This window comes from Halichoerus grypus, chromosome 3, assembly GCF_964656455.1.
Source record: "Halichoerus grypus chromosome 3, mHalGry1.hap1.1, whole genome shotgun sequence".
Taxonomy (NCBI): domain Eukaryota; kingdom Metazoa; phylum Chordata; class Mammalia; order Carnivora; family Phocidae; genus Halichoerus; species Halichoerus grypus.
Window position 1 is genome coordinate 193,301,678 of NC_135714.1, and position 12,481 is coordinate 193,314,158.

General features: G+C 42.0%; 1 long non-coding RNA gene across 1 annotated transcript; it reads left to right on the forward strand.

The window, feature by feature from the left end:
- Nucleotides 1-1,790: 1,790 nt before the first annotated feature.
- On the forward strand, nucleotides 1,791-5,199 carry LOC118522363 (uncharacterized). Its single transcript, XR_004910592.2, has 2 exons — nucleotides 1,791-2,011; nucleotides 3,909-5,199. It is a non-coding gene; the product is annotated as an uncharacterized LOC118522363 (long non-coding RNA).
- The last annotated feature ends 7,282 nt before the right edge of the window (nucleotides 5,200-12,481 follow it).

A 12,481-nucleotide genomic window follows, 5' to 3' on the forward strand; every position in this document is an offset into this window, starting at 1 on the left:
TTCTGGGAATTCCTGTTATGGAGCCAAAGTCCAAAGCCATGCTGATTGCACATTTTTCTCTACAGATAACTTTGAACAAATCTGATTATTTATTTTGTAAATTCAGGCATTTCTCAAGGAAATATCCAGCGGCTGGACTCTAATTTTCCTTGGCAAAGGATGAATTTTTACTTTTTTAGACTTAGGTATTTTTTGTTTCAGAAAATTATCCTTTTATCTCCACCGTTTTCATTCAATGGCTGTGGTTTCTCCTTTAGAAATACTAGTTATCCAGAAAATAGTTCTGTATTCTCAGTTATCTTTCTTGCGTTTTTGATCTCTGCTCCCTTTTCCTCTGCATCCTGGGAGCTTATCCTCCACCTCTTTAAATTGCCAATTTGTCTCCATTGTACTGTCATCTCTTCCCTGAATTGAGACCCTTTATCTTTTTGCTTCCTCTATGGTCTCTTCTAGTCCATTCTCTATATAGTAGTAATTAATATATATATTTAAGTATGTTTATATATGTGTGCATGTATGTATATATGCAAATAAATACATATAAATATATACAAATACACACACATACACATACATATACATAAATATTCACACTCAGTAACTGTCTTTCATACTTAAAATCCAAAGTGCTCTTTCTGTCCATAAAGGTCCTATGTGGCTGACCACTGCTTATGTTTCCGAATTCATCTTCTGCTGTTCACCAGGCACACTGCTCTTTTTTCAGTTCCTCAAGCATGCAGAACTCTTTTTTTAACCTTAAGACAAGCTGCTTTCTCTGCCAGTCATGCTCTTTCTTTGCTCTTTTTATAGCTGGCTCAGAGTAAATCCCACCCCATTACAGAAGCCTTCCCTGATGCCTTTATCTAAGTAGGTGCCCCTCCTGTTATTCCCTAAATCAGCACCCGGTTCATCTTCTGGATAGCAGTTACCACATTTTAAGTCATTTATTTATTATTTTATTGTCTGCAAATCTCACCAAAGTATAAGCTGCCTCAAAAGTGGCCTTGTGTGTTTCACCCAGCTCTGGGTTCTCCGCTTCTAACACCTTGCTTGGCTCATGACGGTTTCTTCATTGTCTGTGGAAAGCATTAGTTTATCCCGTATCCCTCAATTTTCATCTTCACATATTCTTTCTTTATGGTTTTTTGTTTTGTTTTCACTAAATAGAGGTAGTATCTTTTTATATCCTACAGAGGATGCCAATTTTTTGAATCTTCTGGATCCTACTCTAGGCTGTTTATTATTTTTAGAGATCTTACTCTACTGAATCATCAAGATGAATTCCCTTTCGTGTTTTCTGTAGGTTTACAGTTAGCTCCCCCTCCTAGGGTCCTCCCGTCCCCTTATTTACTCATCCTTGAATGAGATGGCATATGTATAGAGGTAATATTTGTTAAGAGATGGGGCAAGCTGATTGGCTGTGGTCACATCTACCTGTGTGCAGTCTTGTTCTCAGAGGACTAGCCAGAGGCCAGATGGACAAATAAGTTCGTGTTCCTAGTTCCTGGCAGATGTTCACCTATAGAAGCTCGGGTTACCAACCTGCCAGTTTCTCCTGTCTGATTGGTTCTCTGATACTGTATTCTGAGTCCAAGAAGTGCCTGAAGACCTTAGGTTTCTCTGTCCTGCTAAACGGGTTTCTTTGCCACTCTTCTATTACTTACAGAACTTTACTTGTGGGGACGGCGTTCCCTCCAATGTGATGAGCTAACCGCCCCCCCCCCCCCGCCCTGTTCCTTCTCCTTTCTGCACAGTTTACAGTTTGAGTTTTTCTCAGTTCCCATGTCTGAATGAATCTAGATTAAAAGAGGAATGGAGGGGGAGTGGAATGACCAAGAGGAACTAGGTATCACTAAGAATAACACCTGTGTGCTTTTCTGGTTGTTTCAGAGCTCGGATCCAGGATGTACGAAGGGATGTACGAAGTGTCTTCCAAACTTTTCGAGTGGTCTCAGGTTCCGGAAGTGAAACCTTGGCTATATATATATATGCCTTGACGAGAAGCTTGTTGGTAGGTGTTTTTTCTGCCCAGTTCCCTCTGCCGTGTTGTTAATGGAGTCTGTCTGTATCTTGCATGAGGTTGTCTATCAAGCCTGGTTTTGGTGATGGTGGGAGTTTTTATGTTTGTTTTTCCCTGGGAGGCTGAATTCCCTTTCGTGTTTTCTGTAGGTTTACAGTTAGCTCCCCCTCGTAGGGTCCTCCCGTCCCCTTATTTACTCATCCTTGAATGAGATGGCATATGTATAGAGGTAATATTTGTTAAGAGATGGCGCAAGCTGATTGGCTGTGGTCACATCTACCTGTGTGCAGTCTTGTTCTCAGAAGACTAGCCAGAGGCCAGACGGACAAATAAGTTCGTGTTCCTAGTTCCTGGCAGATGTTCACTGAGAAAAGTTGCTGAATGATCTCATTAAAACCTCCCAATTTATTATTTTTCATGTTCAACACAGATGATTTTCCTCAAAGCAGCATAAATAATGACTACTAAATATATGCTTCCCCCCCAATCTGTATGTTAAAATTAGCACTAAAGGAAACTAGAAGAGGACTGTTATATTTTTGTATTTGGTTGGGACTATTTAAAGCCTTTCTTCCTCTTAGCTACAATAGACTCTTGTTTTCCTCTGTGCTTTCTGTCCTAATTTAGCGAGGAACAACAGCAAATGACTATTTCTCTTTAAATTTAATCCCTCTCTTTCTTTTCTATTTTCAACTATATGTGAACAGGTGTGGGTTAGAGAAACATAGAATTAAATACCTTGAATGGGTCCATAAAAAAGCTATTCTGTGTTTTGAGGGGTTTTGGTGATTATTATGGGGAAAACAGAGCCAGCGGAGTTACAAAGCATGTATTTATCACTCAGCAACATAGAAAAATTTAAATGTATATTTAAAAATATTTTATTATATAAAATATATATTTAGTATATTACATATAAATGTGATATAGAATATATTTGACAGATATTTTATATATAATTGGGGTTACAAAGCATTTATTTGTCACTTAACAGCAGAAAGAATTTTAAATACATAATATATAAAATGCAATAAGTATATCTTTTATATATTAAAATACATTTAAATTATAATGAATATAATTACACAAATATATATTAAGTATATTTTACATTTTATTTACATAATATAAAATATATTTTATATGTTAGAATACATTTTAAATATATTTAAAATTTTCTGTTGCCTAGATAAATACATGTTTTGTAACTTCTCTGCTTCGGTTTTATTTTACACACACACACACACACACACACACACACACACACACACACAGGCCTATACATTATATTTACTTTTAAGACAATAATCTATGCACCAAAATGGAAAGGTTTAGCTCATGGGGCACTACAGAGTATAGACAATACATTAGCATAAAATCTGGATGGGAGCCAGTGGATTTGGTGTGCAAATCCTTGCACTAAGTCTTTGATACTTTCAAGGTAAGGTCATTTGAGCTGAAAGCCAGTTCATAACAGAAGGATCAAGACTTTATTTTGAAAACAGAGCTCCGCCTAGTGGTCATTTATAGGTTGATTTTTAAGGTTGAGTTCTAAGAACTTGGCCAGGTTCAGGGGCGCATCTCCCAAATTGTTTTCTTTCTGCTTTTATTTTCTACCCCTCTGCTTGAGCTAGATTTCAGCTTCTACTCACCCCGTGGGTCAGGGGCCCTTGTGAGTTATTCTTACATCTGGATGATGGTGACACACCCTCTCCTAGAGTGTGATCAGATAGAAGGACGAAGGGTCAGGGCTCACTTAGGCTGATGTGTGATGGTTATGGAGGCAGCTGGAGGCTGGTGGTGGGCAGAGCAAGGGTCTAAGACCCCCAGGACATGCAGGTCTTGGTCCTGGCTGTATCATTAACTGGTACGCTGGTTCCCACTGCAGAGTCAGAGCCTTCATCGGTGTAACCAGAGGCCTGAAGGAAGACTACTCTTCAGGGCACCATCCAGTTCGGAGAATCTGTGGTTCTGGAGAGCGTTTCAGGAGGAAGAGGGACGGTAGACCTGGCACCTGCCATTTCTCGTAGGGGCCTTCTTCCACGAGTTTGGCCCTCTCTGAAGTCAAGTCCTGTGGCTGGCCTGGGGCCTCGCTAGAAGAAAATGCAAGCATAAGCTGTGGGGACAGCTCCAGACACTTCAGTGAAGGGGTGTCCACGTCTTCCTCACAGGGGGGTTTGCTGACAGAAGGGTGCTCGGAAGAAGTACCCACAGGGGAGGAAACAGCCTTTAAAATGGGCAAGCACCATGAGGGACTGTAATTTAAATCTATCGGATTATCCAAGAGTATTTTTTAAAAATTCTGCTCAGTGCAGGCAAGGCTTTGGTGAGACGAGCAAGCTGATGGGAGTGTGAACACGTTGACCTTTGTGTCAACAATTTGTTGCGATTTGTCACATCGAGAGCTTTAAAAAATGATCATTATCCTCAACTCTCCATTAGGTTAGAGAAAAACTGGAAACAACCGAAGTGTTTAGCTTTAGGGAAGAAGTTGAATAGGGCAGCCTTCAGTTGTTAGATTTGTACTTGTTTTGCCATGGAGCCTTTCTTTAAATGGAATATTAGGTGAGAGTCTAAAATCAACATGGATTGATTGACATGGAGAAGGGGGTTCTGTTTCCGGACCCCCACCTGGATGGGAGGACTCGGTCAGTCCCTGCTCTCTCTCCACTGTGACAGCTCCTGAGACAATTCCATGGCAAATGTGGGGATCGATGGCATAGCTCAAAGCCACTCAGTCAGTCACGGGATATGAATCGCATTTCCCTATGATTGCTGGAATTCTGGATGATTCTCTCCCCGATATTTTTACTTTTCCGTACTTGCCAAATTTTTCATCATGGTCTTTTTTTTTTTTTTTTTGCCACTAAATATTTATGTGAAGATATTAAAAATAATGTCAGTTTGTTATTTTACAGTTGTACGTATAATTGTCATAGGAACTACGTATCAGCCTGGCCAACATATTCTTTCTTCTTGGCTTATTTGGGAACCTCAATAAACAGAAAAACACAATTAAGAAAATAAAAGCCACTCAAAATCCCACCACCTAGAGAAAACTACTGTTAATATTTTTTAGTGTATTTCCTTCCAGATGTTTTTCTATGTGGTATATGTATGTATATGTAATATGTAGGTATTATTAAATATATAATAAATATGTCATACCATGTATCTTATATATGGTATGTTTGTTTTTGTTATTTGTTATTTGTTTGTTATTTGTTATTATAAACAGTTTTACCTCCTATTTATTTTTGTCAACATTATATATTCCCAAAATATGAGGTTTTGAAAACATGCTGTTTAATGGTTTCTCAATATTCAATTCTATTGACAGAACATAATTTTATAACCAATGTTTTGCTATGCTAGCTCTCACGTGAACGTATTGTCCATATATCTTTTCCATATCTAATTCTTTCTTTAAATTGGATTCCTAGAGAGGAAATTACTGGGCCAAAGATTCTGAATGTTTTCCAGGCTCAAGAAGCGTATGGCTAAATTTCCTTCCCATCAGTGATTATGACACAACACTTGGAAAAAGTCCTCCCAAAAGTAAGTGACCCAGCGACCTTTATTTTAGTAGTGATCAATTGATTTGGGATTAGAAGTATATGTACAATGTAGCCTGTTCATTAGGGAATAAGTCTGTTTATTTAGATAATAATTACAAGCCTACCAAATGAATTTACATGTAAATGTTTTTTATTTGTTTCAAATTGAGCTGTAATCTCTGGAATGTTAAGGAGTCCTTTTGCTTTTGTCAGTTTATAGTTCATTAACATTACATAGTTAAAGCAAATTGCTGGTTTTATGTTTTCTGTGACGAGCCTCAGTTAAGCAAAGACTGACAGCATTCAGTTTTGGACAGAGAATAAAGGCAAAAGCAAGCAAGCAAACCAACAACCCCCTGCACTCACTGAAGACAGTCCTTTGCTTCACAAAATGCCCTCTGAGCTGCTCTGTTTTCTATCGGCTCATTCTCAGAAGCTTGCCTCTCCTGTCGCTTCACATCCAAGAGGGCAGGCTCTGCCCCGGGGACATTTCTCCTTCCCTCACACCCCGAGCGTCTCCTTGTTGATGGAGCATTTCCCCCTCATTTTAGAACTGGAAGGAGAATGTCTTTACATCTGAGCACTCAGAAATTACATGCTGGTAGTGAGTCGTGCTTTACATAAAAACCTACGTATACCTACATATCATGGTTTTTAGAAAGTGACTTAGTAGGAACTTCTCAAGGGCAGGAATCCCCGGGGGATGGGCTCAATAAAAAATTGTTGAATTGAGAACTGGGAATGTAAAGGTGGGTAACATGGGAATAGTTTATACTGATTCTTTTTTTTTTTAATTTTATTTTATTATGTTATGTTAGTCACCATTCATTACATTCTTATTCATTTTTCTAAAATAATTGAAAAAAAATAACTTGGAGAAAAGGAAGCTTTTTGTCTTGAATTTTGGAGAGTTGTTTTTGTTTTGTTTTTTTTTTCTCTTTAACCTCCTCAAGTATTCATATCCCTAATCATGAACAGGAAATTTCAAACCATAACAAAGACCCAGTTCTTGCTGCTCCCATGTTTCCGTATGACCTTTAGCTGCAGCTTTGCTGGCTGTCCTTACTGATGCCACTAGTTTTAAATGTTAGTAAAAATTTAAACAGGGGCGCCTGGGTGGCTCAGTCAGTTAAGTGTCTGCCTTCAGCTCAGGTCATGATCCCGGGGTCCCGGGATCGAGTCCCGCGTCTGCTCCCTGCTCAGCGGAGGGTCTGCTTCTCCCTTTCTCTTTCTCTCTGCCTCTCCCCCGCTTGTGCTTGCACTCTCTCTCTCTCTCTTAAAAAAAAAAAAAAAAATTAAACAGTATGATGATAGTATCTTACATGGGTAGTTTACAAGGATTCCCTCATGTAAACTATCTCATTTAATTCTCAATTAATTAATTAAAGCACCTCACATTAATTAAAGCACAAGACTGTACATTAAGTATTAGTGCCCTTGCTATTTCTATTTTATAGCTAAAAAAAGTTGATATTTAGGGAAATTGAATAGCTTACTCACATAAGTGTCCAAGCTGGGAGTCACTTTCTCCCGCACCATGATGCCCTAAACATTTGAAATACACTTGGTTTTGTTAAGTACAGAGTCAGATTGTTTGCAGCTACAGGGAAGTTGTAAGAACGTCTCCTCCCTGGTTGTACAAAGTAGGGAAACTGCAACACTCAGAAAATTACAGGAGTCCACTTAGCTCACAAGGGCATCGTCTCCTACATTGTCCTTCAGTGTCCCCATCTGTTTGCCCCAGTGAGGAACAGTTTAAAAGTTGGAGAGTCCACATAACCCAGATCCCAGGTCACGTGTTGGGAGGAGGAGCCTCTCCCATTGGCCTTTCCTTTCTCCCTCTGCTTGGCTGGTCCTTAATATCATAATGTGACAGGCATCCACGTTGCAGTTATGGGGGGAGGGTTGGAAGTATTCTTCTAGAAGGTAGGGCAACTCTATGATATCCTGCTGGAATTGGGGCGCTTTCTTAGTGGGGTGTCCACACTGGCTCATACTGGCAGGGAGCCACGAGTCTGTTGCTTAACGTTTCTGTACTTTTTGGAGCCACGTGTCAAATACAGCTGCTATTAAGATAATGCGGAGTCAAACGATGTCGTAATCCCGCAACTCTGTGAGGAGAGTTGGCGCTGTTGCTAATCGGTGGCCCTGAAGCTGAGAGAAGTTTCTGTTTAGAATGTCTGAATGTAATTTGTACAAGGAAGAGAAACAGTTTAATGGTAGATCACCTATTAGACTGAATGACAATAAATTTATTGGGAAAAGAATTAGCAGCTTTCTACTAGCAATTTCTTGGGAAACGAATGCGACTCCGTTTGTCAAATCAGGGTTGAACTGCAGCTAACAGGCGGGCTAAGGATACAAGATTTTGGCAAAAACCAACAAAAGCGTTCTCTGAGAATCAGGTGGACAGATGGAATTTTCAACAAAGAGTAGTGTATATTTTAGTAACATTTGCAGATTGCGTACTACACATCCTTTATATCAGATGTGTGTGTATCATCTATACGTATCCACGTATGTGTCTATATTGAGACCTGCTTTTAAACCTTTACCAGCACACCACTGCTTTTGAGAAGGAAAGGAGGTGCTAGTAATACGTATGTTGGAACATACGTATTACTTGGTTGGTAAATGCTCTTTTCTGGCTTCATTCCCGGGCTCCCCCCACCACACACACACCAAAGGGCTTTCCTTCAGCATCTCGGGCTCCCTCAGGAAGGCAGCCACCGCAGGCTCCCGAGTGCCCCCCCCACCCCCCCCGCCCCCGCCATCAAACTTCCCAGGTTTTTACAGATTCTCTCCAAGCTGACTTGTTTCCTGAACAGGCCTCCCCACCCAGAGACTTTGCATAATCCCTCCAAAAGGCTTTCTGTCTGTAAGCACATTTGCCCCAGGGTATCACAGGAACTTTACTTCCTGAAAGACTTGCTTCAGTCCTGCTTGATCCTTTTTCCAAGCCCTTCGTTTTAGAGCCATTTCTGGTGCTTATTAGCTCTTATAGGAGAGTCTCTTAATGTCTGGTGAATCTTAATTTTCTTACTGCAAAATGGGCCTAATAGCACCACCTTGCAGGGTTGTAAAGTTAGAAATAGTACATATGAAGTGCTTTTATATGTTTGGCACAAAATAGATGCTCAGTGAATGGTATTATTTTTCTTACTACGACTACTTCTCCTATTATCATTATTAGTGCTCTTTTGTTTGATGCTCCTGCCTCAGACTCCATATTTTGGACATACTTCCATTACCTAAAGCCTCTGGACTTTGGTGATTCTGAGCCCTCTAATGTACCCTATAAGCTGAGGGCTGCTTTCCCCCTTCCATGCCTAGTCCTGGCTCGTGGGGGGCTGGTTGCATGAAGGGGTAACCTGTGGTCACTCTGCTCATTTTCTAAGAGGAGCCCTGATACATAGTGGTGGGCCTCCGGAAACAGCTCTGGGTCCCCAGGCCTGTCCTTTCCCGAGCTAAGTGATCCAGATGCGGTACCTATATCCAAGTTCAGCCGATCAGACTACTGTAGCCCTGAGGGCCTACCTGTGCAAGCCAGACTGGGGAGAGTCCCTCCCTGGGGGCACCTGTCCCTGGGGGCGCCAGGTCACGTGTTGGGAAGCAGAGCCTCTCCCACTGGCCTTTCCTTTCTCCCTCTGCTTGGCTGGTCCTTAATATCATAATGTGACAGGCATCCACGTTGCAGTTATGGGGGGAGGGTTGGAAGTATTCTTCTAGAAGGTAGGGCAACTCTATGATATCCTGCTGGAATTGGGGCGCTTTCTTAGTGGGGTGTCCACACTGGCTCATACTGGCAGGGAGCCACGAGTCTGTTGCTTAACGTTTCTGTACTTTTTGGAGCCACGTGTCAAATACAGCTGCTATTAAGATAATGCGGAGTCAAACGATGTCGTAATCCCGCAACTCTGTGAGGAGAGTTGGCGCTGTTGCTAATCGGTGGCCCTGAAGCTGAGAGAAGTTTCTGTTTAGAATGTCTGAATGTAATTTGTACAAGGAAGAGAAACAGTTTAATGGTAGATCACCTATTAGACTGAATGACAATAAATTTATTGGGAAAAGAATTAGCAGCTTTCTACTAGCAATTTCTTGGGAAACGAATGCGACTCCGTTTGTCAAATCAGGGTTGAACTGCAGCTAACAGGCGGGCTAAGGATACAAGATTTTGGCAAAAACCAACAAAAGCGTTCTCTGAGAATCAGGTGGACAGATGGAATTTTCAACAAAGAGTAGTGTATATTTTAGTAACATTTGCAGATTGCGTACTACACATCCTTTATATCAGATGTGTGTGTATCATCTATACGTATCCACGTATGTGTCTATATTGAGACCTGCTTTTAAACCTTTACCAGCACACCACTGCTTTTGAGAAGGAAAGGAGGTGCTAGTAATACGTATGTTGGAACATACGTATTACTTGGTTGGTAAATGCTCTTTTCTGGCTTCATTCCCGGGCTCCCCCCACCACACACACACCAAAGGGCTTTCCTTCAGCATCTCGGGCTCCCTCAGGAAGGCAGCCACCGCAGGCTCCCGAGTGCCCCCCCCACCCCCCCCGCCCCCGCCATCAAACTTCCCAGGTTTTTACAGATTCTCTCCAAGCTGACTTGTTTCCTGAACAGGCCTCCCCACCCAGAGACTTTGCATAATCCCTCCAAAAGGCTTTCTGTCTGTAAGCACATTTGCCCCAGGGTATCACAGGAACTTTACTTCCTGAAAGACTTGCTTCAGTCCTGCTTGATCCTTTTTCCAAGCCCTTCGTTTTAGAGCCATTTCTGGTGCTTATTAGCTCTTATAGGAGAGTCTCTTAATGTCTGGTGAATCTTAATTTTCTTACTGCAAAATGGGCCTAATAGCACCACCTTGCAGGGTTGTAAAGTTAGAAATAGTACATATGAAGTGCTTTTATATGTTTGGCACAAAATAGATGCTCAGTGAATGGTATTATTTTTCTTACTACGACTACTTCTCCTATTATCATTATTAGTGCTCTTTTGTTTGATGCTCCTGCCTCAGACTCCATATTTTGGACATACTTCCATTACCTAAAGCCTCTGGACTTTGGTGATTCTGAGCCCTCTAATGTACCCTATAAGCTGAGGGCTGCTTTCCCCCTTCCATGCCTAGTCCTGGCTCGTGGGGGGCTGGTTGCATGAAGGGGTAACCTGTGGTCACTCTGCTCATTTTCTAAGAGGAGCCCTGATACATAGTGGTGGGCCTCCGGAAACAGCTCTGGGTCCCCAGGCCTGTCCTTTCCCGAGCTAAGTGATCCAGATGCGGTACCTATATCCAAGTTCAGCCGATCAGACTACTGTAGCCCTGAGGGCCTACCTGTGCAAGCCAGACTGGGGAGAGTCCCTCCCTGGGGGCACCTGTCCCTGGGGGCGCCAGGTCACGTGTTGGGAAGCAGAGCCTCTCCCACTGGCCTTTCCTTTCTCCCTCTGCTTGGCTGGTCCTTAATATCATAATGTGACAGGCATCCACGTTGCAGTTATGGGGGGAGGGTTGGAAGTATTCTTCTAGAAGGTAGGGCAACTCTATGATATCCTGCTGGAATTGGGGCGCTTTCTTAGTGGGGTGTCCACACTGGCTCATACTGGCAGGGAGCCACGAGTCTGTTGCTTAACGTTTCTGTACTTTTTGGAGCCACGTGTCAAATACAGCTGCTATTAAGATAATGCGGAGTCAAACGATGTCGTAATCCCGCAACTCTGTGAGGAGAGTTGGCGCTGTTGCTAATCGGTGGCCCTGAAGCTGAGAGAAGTTTCTGTTTAGAATGTCTGAATGTAATTTGTACAAGGAAGAGAAACAGTTTAATGGTAGATCACCTATTAGACTGAATGACAATAAATTTATTGGGAAAAGAATTAGCAGCTTTCTACTAGCAATTTCTTGGGAAACGAATGCGACTCCGTTTGTCAAATCAGGGTTGAACTGCAGCTAACAGGCGGGCTAAGGATACAAGATTTTGGCAAAAACCAACAAAAGCGTTCTCTGAGAATCAGGTGGACAGATGGAATTTTCAACAAAGAGTAGTGTATATTTTAGTAACATTTGCAGATTGCGTACTACACATCCTTTATATCAGATGTGTGTGTATCATCTATACGTATCCACGTATGTGTCTATATTGAGACCTGCTTTTAAACCTTTACCAGCACACCACTGCTTTTGAGAAGGAAAGGAGGTGCTAGTAATACGTATGTTGGAACATACGTATTACTTGGTTGGTAAATGCTCTTTTCTGGCTTCATTCCCGGGCTCCCCCCACCACACACACACCAAAGGGCTTTCCTTCAGCATCTCGGGCTCCCTCAGGAAGGCAGCCACCGCAGGCTCCCGAGTGCCCCCCCCACCCCCCCCGCCCCCGCCATCAAACTTCCCAGGTTTTTACAGATTCTCTCCAAGCTGACTTGTTTCCTGAACAGGCCTCCCCACCCAGAGACTTTGCATAATCCCTCCAAAAGGCTTTCTGTCTGTAAGCACATTTGCCCCAGGGTATCACAGGAACTTTACTTCCTGAAAGACTTGCTTCAGTCCTGCTTGATCCTTTTTCCAAGCCCTTCGTTTTAGAGCCATTTCTGGTGCTTATTAGCTCTTATAGGAGAGTCTCTTAATGTCTGGTGAATCTTAATTTTCTTACTGCAAAATGGGCCTAATAGCACCACCTTGCAGGGTTGTAAAGTTAGAAATAGTACATATGAAGTGCTTTTATATGTTTGGCACAAAATAGATGCTCAGTGAATGGTATTATTTTTCTTACTACGACTACTTCTCCTATTATCATTATTAGTGCTCTTTTGTTTGATGCTCCTGCCTCAGACTCCATATTTTGGACATACTTCCATTACCTAAAGCCTCTGGACTTTGGTGATTCTGAGCCCTCTAATGT